Raw genomic sequence first — 13,941 nt, 5'->3', positions numbered from 1 at the left:
CAACATCTCACTCCATCTACCAAGAAGATAAGCTACAAATGACTTAGACATAAAATGTGATATTAGAAACAAATTAGAGGAGCAAGGAAGAAATTACCTTTGTGATTTATGAGTGGAGGAAGTGGTCAATACACACACACACAGAGGATAGAAATAAAATGGACAATTTTGATTGTATACAATTTAAAATACTTTGCACAAATAATACCAATGCTGCCAAGATTAGAAGGGAAAGAGACAGGGAATAATCTTTGTAACATTTTATTTCTGTCAAAAGTCTCATAAGCATGATGAATAAAGAACTGACTGATTGAATTTTATTAAACAAAAACTATTTCCTCATTGTAAAAGTATATGGAAGCAGTTAGGTGGCACAGTAGAGAGAGCACAGGCCTTGGACTCAGGACAACTTGAGTCCAAATTTGGTCTCAGACACTTGGCACTAGCTGTGTGACTCTGGACAAGTCACTAAACCCTGGTTACCACATACCCCTACCCAAAAAAATGCATATGAAAGGCATTTTTAAAGAGAGAAATCCAAGCTATTCACAACTACATGGGGAAAAAATGCTTCAGTTAACTAGTAATTAGAGAAATTTTAATTAAAGCAATTCTGAGACTTTAATTCACACTTTTCATATTAGTAAAGATGACCCAAAAAATGACATTGCTGTTGGAACTTCCAGAAAACAGGCACACAAATGCATTGGTGGAGCTGTGAATTGGTCAAGCTATCCTGGAATTCAATTTGTAATTTTGTCCCCAAAGTTACCAAACGGTGCAAACTCTTTGACCTAATGATTCAACCACTAGTCGATGTTTAATAGTGCCTGGTACACAATATGCATTTTATAAAAGCTAAGTGACTCCTAAAAACCCAAAGAGATTCAAGAAAGAAAAAGAATGCATATGTACAAAGCTATTTAGAGGATATTTTCTTTTAGTCAGTAAATACATATTTACCACACTCACACTGTGTTAAATATAAGATATAGAAAGAAGGTAAAAGACAGTCTCTGCTTTCAAGAAGCTCACAGTCTAATGAGGAGAGAACATGGAAACAAGATATATACTGGATAAATTGATTCTCTATTTTAAAAGGTTTACCACTACTGTGATAAACTTGATTTTCAAAATGTGAAGGGAGCAATCAATTCTCATATAGTTAACAGACGTTGTCATATAGAGATTGAGAAAAAGATACCCAGCTTCCACCTTTACCTCTGCTATTTATTATCCTAAATTTCTCCTCCACATCAAGGCCATTTGCTTAAGAAAGTCATCTACATTTAGTGCCTCCTTCTTCTCATATCTAAAACCTCTGCAATCTGATTTTTTTGACCCCAGTATTAAACTGAAATTTTCTCCAACATAACCAATGAACTCTTCATTGTCAAGCCTAATGACGTTTTCACAACCCTTCTTAACCTCTCTACAATCTTTGCTACTTATTTGTACATAATTTTTTTTGGTAGATTATGAGCTCCTTGAGGGCAAGGTCTGGTTTTTGACTCTTTTTGTATTCCTAGGGCTTAGCACAATTCTTGACTCCTACTAGATTCTTAATAAATGTTTCTAGACTCTGTTTCAGAACCATCATCTGGGGTCAAAATGTACCTGACTGCGATGTATTTCCTACAAAATTCTTCTTGCCATTAGCCACATAGGATCATGGAGAAGAAAAGAAATCAGGGCAGATCTCAAAGACCATGTGTAACTCTCTGACTTCTCCTCTCAGAGACCTGGGATATAGAGCTACCTCCATGCTAGGAATGCTCTATTTCCAAGGATACTACCTCTGGCTTTCCATGGCCCCCAATGACACCATTAATCCCTTGACTTGAGCTTTTCAGAAGTTATAGGATTGTCCAGCAAAGTTCTGATGAGGTGATTAAATGATTTTAAAAAAAACAAAATTTCTTTGAGATAAACAAGATTTTTAACATCGACCCTAAGTAATAGAAAATGACTTAAGATCTTGTTTTTAGTTACCTATCATAGTCATCATCATTACCAGCTTATAATTAGTTTTAATCCCGTGGAAGTCTGGGAGTCATCACTCAATCATGAATGTGTACTCATGGAGCAGGTGATGAGAGGACTGGGAGTACTTTCATCACTGGAAAAGCTAGGCAAGAATCAATACCAAAGAGGACATTAGAAAGCAACAAAGTAGAAACCAGTTATTTCCCATCTATAACATTGTCAAATATGATATATCTACATTCATAATCAAGGAAAATGTCTGACTTTAGTATGGACTTCCTTACTTCAAAGGTTTTCTAAATTATGTAAGTTTCAGAGGCAGAAACCATCTTCAATTCTGAAACTTTTTTGGTGCACAATGCCCTAGGAAACAGTGAAAAACTCCCTTGCTTGTTAACTGACTCCTTAGAGATCTCTACTTTGTCTTTTTCTTATGAGTTGATTTCATTAGAAGATTATTTTCAGATATTTCACAATGTAAGATGTTTGTGTTCTTATGCATTTTGTGTATGTAGACAAATCCAGAATGGGTTTGTCTAAATACAACTGAAAGGGAGGCATGAATAAGTGTCTCTGGAATCTCATTGCTTTCCAAGGGAGACTGATTCCTGTCTGGAATGCACTAGAAGATTAAGGACACAAGGCTAACCCACTCTACTTTCCTCAGAGAAGAGGTACATAATTGCAGAAATTATAATAGAATTATAATCTACAATTACATCTATCTACTTCCCCCTAAGTATTGCTAGTTTAACAGAAATTATTTTTAGGTTAAAGCTTTCCTTAGTCACTATCCCTTAGTAGAGAAGGGACACGCTAAGCTATAGTCAAAGAATTGGCTCCCTTAATGTCAATTATTAGTTACACAACGACAATCACATATATTGAATAGAGAATAAATGTATTTATTCAAACTGAAATCAGAGAAGTGATGAAGATTAGAATATTCCATCAGTAATGAGTATAGGAAAGAGAATCCCCTAAGTAAATGAAAGGGTCAGCCGCTTAGGTTTTGGGAATTATTTGTTCATGGTTGTACATGTCAGAGACCTTGAATCCAAGCCTAGGTGGCACATTCTGAAGCATGTATATCCCCTGGCCTTTTTAGTCTACATACAGCAGATCAATGGAGTAATAATCCAAGTGATGAAGGCCATATAGAAACTTCATCTGAAGAATATTTATACTGGCGTCTTCATTAAAATGACTCTGTGTTGCTTCAGGAATCTGTGAATGATATAACCTTATGTAGTACAAGTCTATGTGTTCTAATCTAAAGTCTTTCCAAGGGCTCATACTGAAATAAGGACAAGTCAGGATAACCAATAAGAAATTCCTCCTAACTGATTGACAGTCTGATTAAGGAGCATCTAGGGAAGTTGAGTATCATTTAACTGAGAGATCTCATCCATGAAATTTGCTCAGAAGGGGAAACATTTCTCTGAAGTTTCAAGTTTCCTCTGTCCCTTCCCTATGTCATTTTCCTACTCATGCTTTTAAAAATAGGGTAGACTTTCAAAAGGAAATGGACAAACCTGGCTACTAAGGCAACAATATTAATCATCTCATCTTGCAGCTGAGCTAGTACCAAATCTCAGGTTTACATTTTTACTTTCTGATTTTACACTCAGTAACCTTCAAAGATTTTTTTTTTTGGCTGGAACTTTCTTAAGGAACTGATGAGATGGAAAGATATTCACTACTTTCTATACTCTTGTCTAAGAAGAAACCACAGGGGTGCAGAGAGAATTCTGGGAAGATGGTGGAATATGTCAGAAAACTTTCAACTCTGAATTTCCTCTACAGAGAAAGACAGAACATTGCCTCAGAGGGAATGTAGAGCAGTGGTTATAAAAGTCAGGGTAAAGCACTTGCTGTCTTAAGGCAACCCAAGAAGACCCCAGGAAAGAGCTGACCTCCAGGGGCAGAAGTTCAGCCTGAGTGAAGTACAAACATCTCCAGGCCAGCTCTGTGGAATCTATAAAGAACAAGCCCTGGGTACACCTGGTGTTGGGAGGCAGTCTCAGCCTTAGAAACATTCATCTCAGGGACAGTTGGGGGTCTAGCAGCTGAGGAGGAGAAGACTGAAGGACCTTCCAACTACAGAATGGATTTCAAACATACCTGTGCTGATCAGATGCATCCCGGGCTGTGGCTGCCAGGAGAATGAGCTAGCATACACATGGTGAGTGCTGAGGCAGAGAGGCAGGGACCCTGCTGGCTGTGGGCACTTGCAGAAAAGCAGAGTTCCTGGTTTCAGTTCCAGGAAAGAGAAGGCAACTGTACTTTCCAGCCACTACTCCTCATATCTCAGGATAAAAATCTGATTACACTAACAGCTGTAAATAAATAAAACAAAACAAAAATTCAAATAAGCAAGCAAAGGAGAAAAATCCCAACCATAGATAACTACTATGGGGACAGAGAAGATCTGGGATCATATTCAGAGGAAGATAATAGAACTTTAAAAAAAATTCCAGTCCTTTTTCAATAAGAAATGTGAAATGGTTCCAAGCACAAAAAATTTCTTGGAAGAACTTAAAAAGAGCTTTAAAAATCAAATAAGAGAGATTGATGATAAAATACAAAAAAAAAAGAACAATCCAAGGAAAGCAAGAAAATTATAAAAAGACAGTTAAGTAATTTGAGATAGAGAACCAAAAACTTAAGGAAGAAAATAATTCCTTGAAAACTAGAATTGGACAAAAGGAAGATAATGACATTCTAAGAAACAAAAAAAAAATCAAAACACAAAAAGAATAGAAGAGAACATGAAACATCTCATCAGAAAAACAACGGATCTGGAGAACAGATTGAGAAGAACTAATCTAAGAATACTCAGATTGCCTGAAAATTATTATAAAAAAAGAATTTTGATACAACACTACAAGAAATTATCATGAAAAAATGTCCCAAAGTTCTAAAACAAGAAGGCAAAACAGAAATGGAAAAAAAAAATCCACTGATCACCACCTGAAAGAGATCCCAGGAAGAAAACTTACAGGAATGTCATGGCCAATTTGCAAAGCTCCCAGGTTAAAGAGAAAATACTGGAAGCAATAAGAAAAAAAACAATTTAAACATCATGGTGCCACAACAAGGATTACACAAGACCTAGCAGCTACTACATTAAAGGACTATAGGTCATGGAATACAATGTTTTGTTGGGCAAAAGAGCTGGGATTACAACCAAGGGTAATTTACCAGCAAACAAGTATAATCCTGAATGGAAAAAAAAAATGGACATTTAACGAACTGAAAGACTTTCACATATTTGTGACAAAAACAGCAGAACTTAAAGGAAAATTCAATCATTTACTTCTTATATATGAAAATAGTATCAGTTTTTTTTGGGGGGGTCATTTTTATTTGGGTAGTTTGAAAGAAAGGCTTGGGCTAAGTTGAGTGTAAAAATGAAATAAAATTGTGTAAGGAAAGATAAAAGGGAGCAAATATCTCATGCAAAAAAGGAGAAAATGATATAGGTATACATACATATTTATATACACATATTAATATATATACATATATATGTATATATATGCTTAACTGTAGCTCTCAGATGGGGAAAGGAAGGGAAAAAGAAAGTAACATGCACAGCAGAGAACCAAAGAAAATCTACAGGGAAACAAAGAAAAGTTGGATAGCTTTGAAAACAATGTGTAGTAATTATTATATAGGTTTTCTTGAAATGGAAATTTATTGCTTTATATTGAATCTTCTCATTCTACTCTGTATATGGCAATTTTTTCTTTTCTTATTTTGTACATATTTAAAATGAATTTTAAAATGTTTTTTTAAAGTAGAGAAACCACTGTTGCTGGGTTTTGTGTTTTTTTTGGTTGGGTTTTTTTCAGACCGTCTCATCTTTAATTAAATTATTATGACTGGTAAAGAGGAGTGATCATATCTTATATCACAGGATCAGGAGTTCTGTTAAACTCATCTTAGTGTTTTCTTAGATCCCTACCATCAGTGGCAATCGACTATTTGACCATGTGAGATTCTATACTCTGAGAGTTAAGAACTGTGAAATTCTTACTACTCTACTATCCCCTTGGAAAGCCACTGGGACATGACCTTTATGACCTCTTCTTTGGAATTCTACCTTCCACGTTTTCACTGATACTTATGAGATTCATTGAGTCCTACCTCAAGCTGTGTAAGATAATTTCCCTTGCATCAGCACTACTCCAGTACCATAACTATATACCCATACCTTCTTGCCAGTATGGTGACTCTAGTGTACCACTAGGTTAGCCCTTTCTAGTCCAGGACTGAGCAAACTTACACCAACTGCTTTTTACTACCTTCATTTTTGTGGTCTTCCTTTGCCCCTTGTCTTTATTCCACAAATTAAGATAACAAATAACTGATTCTGAAAGCATTCCTAATAATTGATTATAATGATAGCTGACATGCACATGGGTTACTTTAAAGTCTGCAAAGCACTGTATTTATTTTCTGTCATTTGGTTCTCACAATAAACTCTCAACAACCCCTGTGGTAGGTACTCCTTTATCCCCATTCTACAAAACAAACCAACAAATAATAAACACTCAGAAAATTTGAGTGACTTATTCAAGGTCACACAACTAAGAAGTATTTAAGGTGGAATTCAGACCAAGGCTTTACTGAATCTAACTTTAGTATTCCATCCATTATAACATCCAAGTGGTGAAGGTTCTGACCAGCTTCCCGCATATGGTTTGTGTCTTCCCCTTCATAGATAATGTCTGCAGAAACAATTTGGTTTTTTTTCACTTTCTGGGAAGCTCTTGTCCCTTATAGCCACCTTCTTTTATTTTTTTCTAACTCACCATGTAAGAGGGAGAGTAGAGATTTCTTTGACACCTGGGGAGGATGATGAAACAAAAGCCTTAACTAGACAGCCATGTTGATGGCATTGTTTCTTTAAGAATGGTACAACCTTAAGTTTCTCTCACGCTTTTTTTTTCCTTCTTCTAAAACACTTTTTCATTGTACATCAATGAATAAAAAAAGAATAGTAAACCTTAAAATTTTGGAAATGATTTTAAAGTACCCTGGAAAATTGAGAGGGTTAGTGTTTATTTTGGTTACTAATGGTTCACTTGGCAATAGTGGCTAAAATAGGGAAATTAGCTAAAGTTTAAAAGCACAGTGATGACCATGTGACTAAACTGACTACTGACTTAGGTCAAAAGAATGAGAGAAGTAAACATCAAAATTCACAAAATTGTCAGAGCCAAACAGAAACAATTTATTTTATTATAATTAAGGATTCCTTTTCTCCAGGTTACCTTACTTGCTATGAAATGTACATTTGACATCTTTTTGCTAGTGTCCCTCTCTTTCAAATTCCTTCGTCTTAAACATAAGCATATTAAAGATATTTAACTATCAACACATAAAAGAATAAATGAGTTCTCCCACTGGGAGCAAGTTGAGACAGAAAGGCAAAAAATCTCAACCAAATCTCGCCCAAAGAAGCAAATTGGAAATCAGAAATATCCTTGTTGACTTCTTTCAAAAGTCTTTTTTCTCCTTCTAGGGTCCTCTCTATGAAGAGAACCTAGATTAGAATGCCCTGTGCCAAAGACAAGCCAGAAGGACAACCATCTCTTCTCTCCCAAACTCTAACCATCTCTACCTCTCATACAGATTTAAAGGATCAAGCAATCATTCCCTTCACTAATGAGGACAGACTGATGAGTTGCACTGGGCTTGACCCCTTAATGGAGATAGAATTTCTCTGCCTCTGATACCTTGCAATAGATGTTGGCATGTAAGTTCTAATTATATTCATGTTGCTCTCTTTCTGGATGTCCATTGTAAATACTGCAAGATGAGATGGTCAAATATCCCATAATGGGAAGGTTCTTATTACCTCTGGTTAAGTAAGTGAAATCAACAAGCATTTTTTAAGTCCTTACTAGGTGCCAAGCACTGTGCTAAGTTTTGGGGATATAAATAAAGACAAAAGTGATACCTACCATCAAGGAGCCCACAATCTAATGGGGGAGACAATACGCAAACAATTATATGAAAACAATCTCGGAGGGAAGGCATTAACATCATGGAAGACTAGGGAATACTACTTGTGAAAGTAGGATTACAGCTGAGACCAGAAAGAAGTAGAGGTGATGAGGGAGAGAATTCCAGGTATGTGGTGGGGAATGGAGTGAGGGAATAACTACCAGTGAAGATAGAAAGAGTTGGGAGATGGAGTATCTTGTGCAAGGAACAGTAAGGAGTCATTCCATTATAGAACACTCTGAAGGAATTAAGGTAGAAGAAGGCTGAGTGGGGGGAGGGGGTAATAGAAGGTCAGGTTACAAAGGGCTTTAAAAGACAAAATAAAGGATTTCATATTTGATCCTGGAGGCAATAGATAATCACTGTAGCTTTTTAATTTTTAATTTTGTTGTTATTGTTGTTTTTAATGTTTATTTATTTTTAGTTTTCAACATTCATTTCCACAAAATTTTGAGTTCCAAATTTTCTCCCCACTGCTCCCCTTCCCCGACCCCAAAATGCCTTGCATTCTGATTGCCCTTTCCCCTAATCTACCCTCCCTTCTATCACACCCTTCCCTTCCCTTATCCCCATCTTCTCTCTTTTCGCGTAGTGCAAGATAGATTTTTATACCCCATTATCTGTATTCCTTATTTCCCAGTTGTATGCAACAATTTTCAACATTTGTTGTGAAAACTTTGAGTTCTAACTTCTTTCCCTTCCTCCCTCCCCACCCATCCCCATTGAAGAGGCAAGCAATTCAATATGTGTGTGTGTGTGTGTAGTTTTGCAAAAGACTTTCATAATAGTCATGTTGTATAAGACTATTTCTCTCCATCCTATCCTGCCCTCCATTTATTCTGTTCTCTCTTTTGACATTGTCCATCACCGAAAGTGTTTACTTTTAATTACTCCCTCCTCCCATTTGCCCTCCCTTCTATTATCCTCCCCACCCCGCTTGTCCCCTTCTACCCTACTTTCCTGTAGTGTAAAATGGATTTTCATACCAGATTGAGTGAGCATGCTCTTCCCTCCTTAAGCCAGATGTGAAGAGAGTAAGCTTCACTTTTTCCCTCTCACCTCATCCCTTTTTTCCTCTATTGAAAAAACTTTTTCTTGCCTCTTTTACGAGTGATAATTTGCCCCATTCCTTTTCTCCTTTTCTCTTCCCAATATATTCCTCTCTCAACCCTAAATTTTATTTTTTAGGTATCATCCCTTCTTATTCAACTCACCCTGTGCTGTGCTCTCTCTCTCTCTCTCTCTCTCTCTCTCTCTCTCTCTCTCTCTCTCTCTCTCTCTCTCTGTATATATATATATATATATATGTGTGTGTGTGTGTGTGTGTGTCTGTGTCTGTGTGTGTGTCTGTGTGTGAATGTGTGTGTGTCTGTGTGTGTAATCTCTCCAACTACCCAAATACTGAGAAAAATCTCAAGAGTTACAAATATGATCTTTACATGTAGGAATGTTAACAGTTCAACTTTAGAAAATCCTTTATGATTTCTCTTTTCTCTTTGCCTTTTAATGCATCTCTTGATTCTTGTGTTTGAAAGTCAAATTTTCTATTCAGTTCTGGTCTTTTCATCAACAATGCTTGAAAGTCCTCTATATCGTTGAATGACCATTTTTCCCCCTGAAGTATTATACTCAGTTTTGTTGGGTAGGTGTTTCTTGGTTTTAATCCTAGCTCCTTCAACTTCTGGAATACTGTATTCCAAGATCTTTGATCCCTTAATGTAGAAGCTGCCAGATTCTGTGTTATCCTGATTTTATTTCCATAATACTCAAATTGTTTCTTTATAGCTGCTCACAGTCTCCTTGACCTAGGAACTCTGGAATTTGGCTACAATATTCCTAGGAGTTTCTCTTTTTGTATCTCTTTCAGGAGGTGATTGGTGGATTCTTTCAATATTTGTTTTGCCCTCTGGTTCTAGAATATCAAGGCAGTTTTCCTTGATAATTTCATGAAAGATGATATCTAAGCTCTTTTATTGATCATGTCTTTCAGGTAGTCCCACACTTTTTAAATTGTCACTCCTGGATTTATTTTCCAGGTCAGTTATTTTTCCAATGAGAGATTTCACATTATCTTCTATTTTTTCATTCTTTTGGTTTTGTTTTGTAATTTCTTGGTTTCTCATAAAGTCCTTAGCTTCCATCTGCTCCATTCTTATTTTTAAAAAGCTATTTTATTCTGTGAGCTTTTGAGCCTCCTTTCCATTTGGCTAATTCTGCCTTTTAAAGCATTCTTTTCCTTATTGGCTTTTTGGACCCCTTCTGCCAGTTGAGTTGGCCTATTTTTAAAGGTGTTATTTTCTTCAGCACTTTTTGGGGTCTCCTTTAGCAAGCTGTTGAATTGCTTTTCATGATTTACTTTTATTGCTCTAATTCCTCTTCCCAATTTTTCCTCCACCTCTCTTACTTGATTTTCAAAACCCTTCCTGAGCTCTACCATGGCCTACGACCACTGCGTATTTTTTTGGAGGTTTTGAATGCAGAAGCCTTGACTTTTAGGTCTTCCTCTTATGGTATGCACCATTCTTCCTCATCCAAAAGGATGGAAGAAAATACCTGTTCACCAACAAAGTAGCTTTCTATAGTCTTACTTATTTTTTCCCCTTTTTTAGGGTATTTTCCCAGCCAGTTAGTTGACTTTTGAGTCCTTTGTTGAGAGGAAGGTATACTCTGAGGACCTGTAAGTTCTCAGTTCCTCCAAGGTGGCATAATCAAGGTAAAGGAGTTTACTCCTCTCTTGGTCTGTGCTCTGGTCTGGGAGCAGCCACAAACACTCTTTTCTACCCAGGATCTGTGAGTAGAATTCCCTCTCCAGAGCCTCCACTAGCTCCACCATGCCAGCCAGTGCTCCTCCTCACCCCAGGGTGGTCACTCAGGGCTGAGACACAGAACAGCTTCATGATTCCCCCATGGGCTTTAGGCGTGGACACTGCTGCTCCAGCTGCTGCTGCCAGCAAGGCCAGACCTCATTCCCTTCTCAGCCAGGTGACAGAGCTTTCTTACTGACCTTTGAACCTGTCTTTGGCATTTGTGTGTTGAGCAATATGGAAACTGCAGCTACTGCCAGGCATTCTCCCCGCTGAGGCCTGCTCCAGTCCTGTCCCTGCTGCGGCTATGGGGGAGCTTGTACACATCCATCCTTCTACTCTGCCAACTTGGCTCCACCTGTAGTTTTTTGTTTTGTTTTGTTTTTGTCTTTTTTTAAAGAGGGAAATAGCATAGACCTACATTTTAGGTGAATCAATCTGACAGCTGAGTGGAAGATGAACCGGTGTGGGGAGAGACTTGAAACAAGAGAGACCAACCAGAAGGCTATCGAAACATGATAAAACAAAGTCTATAAATATATTTCATTGCTTCTATGAGGAGAACTTGCAATGTATCCTTCCATTTAAATGCAAGGGTAAAAAGTAATAAAACTTAGGATACAATGAATGGATGAAGAATATGAAGTTGTTATAGGAGTTAAAACTCTTCCCCTCCCATTGATAGCCATCAGGTGGAGCTATTAAAGGAGCTTATTTTGTATGAGAGTTTGCACCTTTTGCCAATTGCTGATGAGGCACTAGGTCATGAGGAGTAGTGCCCTCCAGCTCTGAAAAGAGTATGTATACTTTAAGGTGAGGTTTTGCTTTGGGGATTAGTATCCCCATCAGTACTAGATACAGATCCCCTAATTTATGGCAAAAAAAGCAAATTTGGTACTTAAAATCTAGGCGTTGCCTTATTGCTCTTTCTGGGGTATACCCTTCATAGTTCCTAATGTGGAGAAATTTGAGAAACTTAGGAAGATTTCCAGTACATGTTGGACTGGATGACTGCTGAGGTTTCTTATAACTCTAAAATTCTGCACCATCCTAAAATTCAGTAAACTTTATTACCTTTCTGCTCACAAGTGGAAATAGAACTAGATTTAGAGTAAGAAGACTTGGGTTTGAATCTTGGATCTGCTCTTTTACTACCTACACAAACTTGGTCTCATTCATTAACCATTTTGGACTTTAACCTCCTTATATATAAAATGAGGGAGATGGACTATTCAGGGGTGGGGAACCTGCAGCCTCAAAGCCACATGTGACCTTCTAAATCCTTAAGTGCAGTCTTTGGACTGAATCCAAATTTTATAGAACAAATTCTTATTATTTATAGTTACTTTTTCTGTAAAATTTGCATTAAGTCAAAAGGCCACACTTAAAGATTTACAAGGCCACATGTGGCCTTAATATCACAAATTCCCCATCCCTGGACTATATGTTCTCTAAAGTCCCTTCCTGCTCTAAATCAATGATTCTATGATCACATATATATGTGTATATATATATTTATATATATATATATATATATACATACATATATACATACATATATATACAGAGAGAGAGAGAAAGAGAGAGAGAGAAAGAGAGAGAAAGAGATGTCTATATATCTATATAGATATGTACACACACACACGTATTTCATTTCTGTCAGGCTCTGAGTTCAAATAAACTTTAAAAATATATTTTAAAGTTGAAAAAGTATTTTATCTTTAATAAATATTAGTTACCATTTCAATTTCTTTTCAAAAGGCTTATTAGAACACATCAGGTATTTGAATTACTATTAACAGAGTATTTCTAAGCAAACCTCTTTTCATTTCTACCAAATTTATACCAGTAATGGCAAAAAAATTAATTTTGAAGGTTATATTTAGTATAATTGAATGTATTCGTAGCACAACTGCAGATCTCTTGGAGTTATTATAAACCATGCAAAACTACTTCCTTTTAACAGTTTGTTGAGCATTTAAATGGAAATTGGAGAGCCTAAGCTATCTATTTCAATTCACCCAGTCATTCCAAAATAACTTCAAAATTTAAAATACAGAGCTCAGTAGAAACTCAAATTCCCCAAAATGTACACAATAAAATTAAAATCTAATTATGTAGTAGATTAGTTTCTATCTTTAGTGTGACAAGAATATAGATGCAATATATAAATGTAGGTAGATATACATTTATATGTGTATATATATATATACATATATATTTATATACACAAATTATGCATATATTGTATTACTTTTCAGTTGTAGTCAACTATTTGTGATCTCATTTGGGGTTTTATTGGCAGAGATAGTGGAGTGGTTTGTCATTTCTTTCTTCAGCTCATTTTACAGATGAAGAAACTGAGGGAATTAGGGTCCAACACTCTATCCACTACACCATCTAGCTGCCCATACATACATACATACATGTATATATATATGTTTGCATGTGTGTGTGTGTGTGTGTATACACAAATATATTTTTACTTCCAAGAGATCAATGATTTAATGGTCAAGGTATGATTATTATTAGCCAAGAGCATTTAACAACATTATCAGTGAGTGTAATGCCTCTTCTAAAGCAAACTTAGAGTTGCTTTTAAACAAAGTTATCCAAATAATATTCAATGACTCAATCCATGTATTTGTTCAACACTTACTAAGCTCCTAGTAGATGCTGACCATTGTGTTAAGTGCTGCAAGAAGTCTTCACTTGGATCTTCAAGCATGCTACCTGTCTGACAAGTAGTATGTATACTTATCCTTGGATAGATTCTTGATTTCCTTTGGTATGGATGTTCCAGTCCTGAATTACTGATAGCAATTCTTTTTGTACAACTCCTCTGTAATTGGTTTCCACATTTTCCTACATATCTTCTTTTGCAAGCCCAATTAATAAACCAGAGGCCTTCCTCTGATTATTTTAATAATAAAAACAAAGATAGGAACAAGACCGGTGCTTTTACTGGCATGCAGAATTCCCTTGTGAAGAAAAACTTCCTCCACTATTAACAATAGCACCTAACTCTCAGGATTATTTTAAGAATCAAATAAGAAAATATATATGTAACCATGAAAGTGATATATAAATGCTAGTTATCATCATTATCATCACCATGATCACCATTAATACA

The 13,941-nt window shown here is 36.3% G+C and overlaps 1 long non-coding RNA gene and 1 pseudogene across 3 annotated transcripts in view; one reads left to right on the top strand and one right to left on the bottom strand.

The window, feature by feature from the left end:
- LOC140527323 (uncharacterized) overlaps positions 1-13,941 on the bottom strand; it is a 357,549-nt gene that overhangs the window by 319,871 nt on the left and 23,737 nt on the right. For all 3 annotated transcript variants that reach the window (XR_011974763.1, XR_011974762.1, XR_011974764.1), the window contains exon 3: positions 4,111-4,325. This is a non-coding gene — a long non-coding RNA (uncharacterized lncRNA). The remainder of the gene's footprint in view (positions 1-4,110; positions 4,326-13,941) is intronic.
- On the top strand, positions 2,972-3,571 carry LOC140527321 (large ribosomal subunit protein uL30-like 1 pseudogene; annotated as a pseudogene).

This window comes from Notamacropus eugenii, chromosome 2, assembly GCF_028372415.1.
Source record: "Notamacropus eugenii isolate mMacEug1 chromosome 2, mMacEug1.pri_v2, whole genome shotgun sequence".
Classification (NCBI taxonomy): domain Eukaryota; kingdom Metazoa; phylum Chordata; class Mammalia; order Diprotodontia; family Macropodidae; genus Notamacropus; species Notamacropus eugenii.
This window is presented reverse-complemented; position numbering and strand designations above follow the sequence as displayed.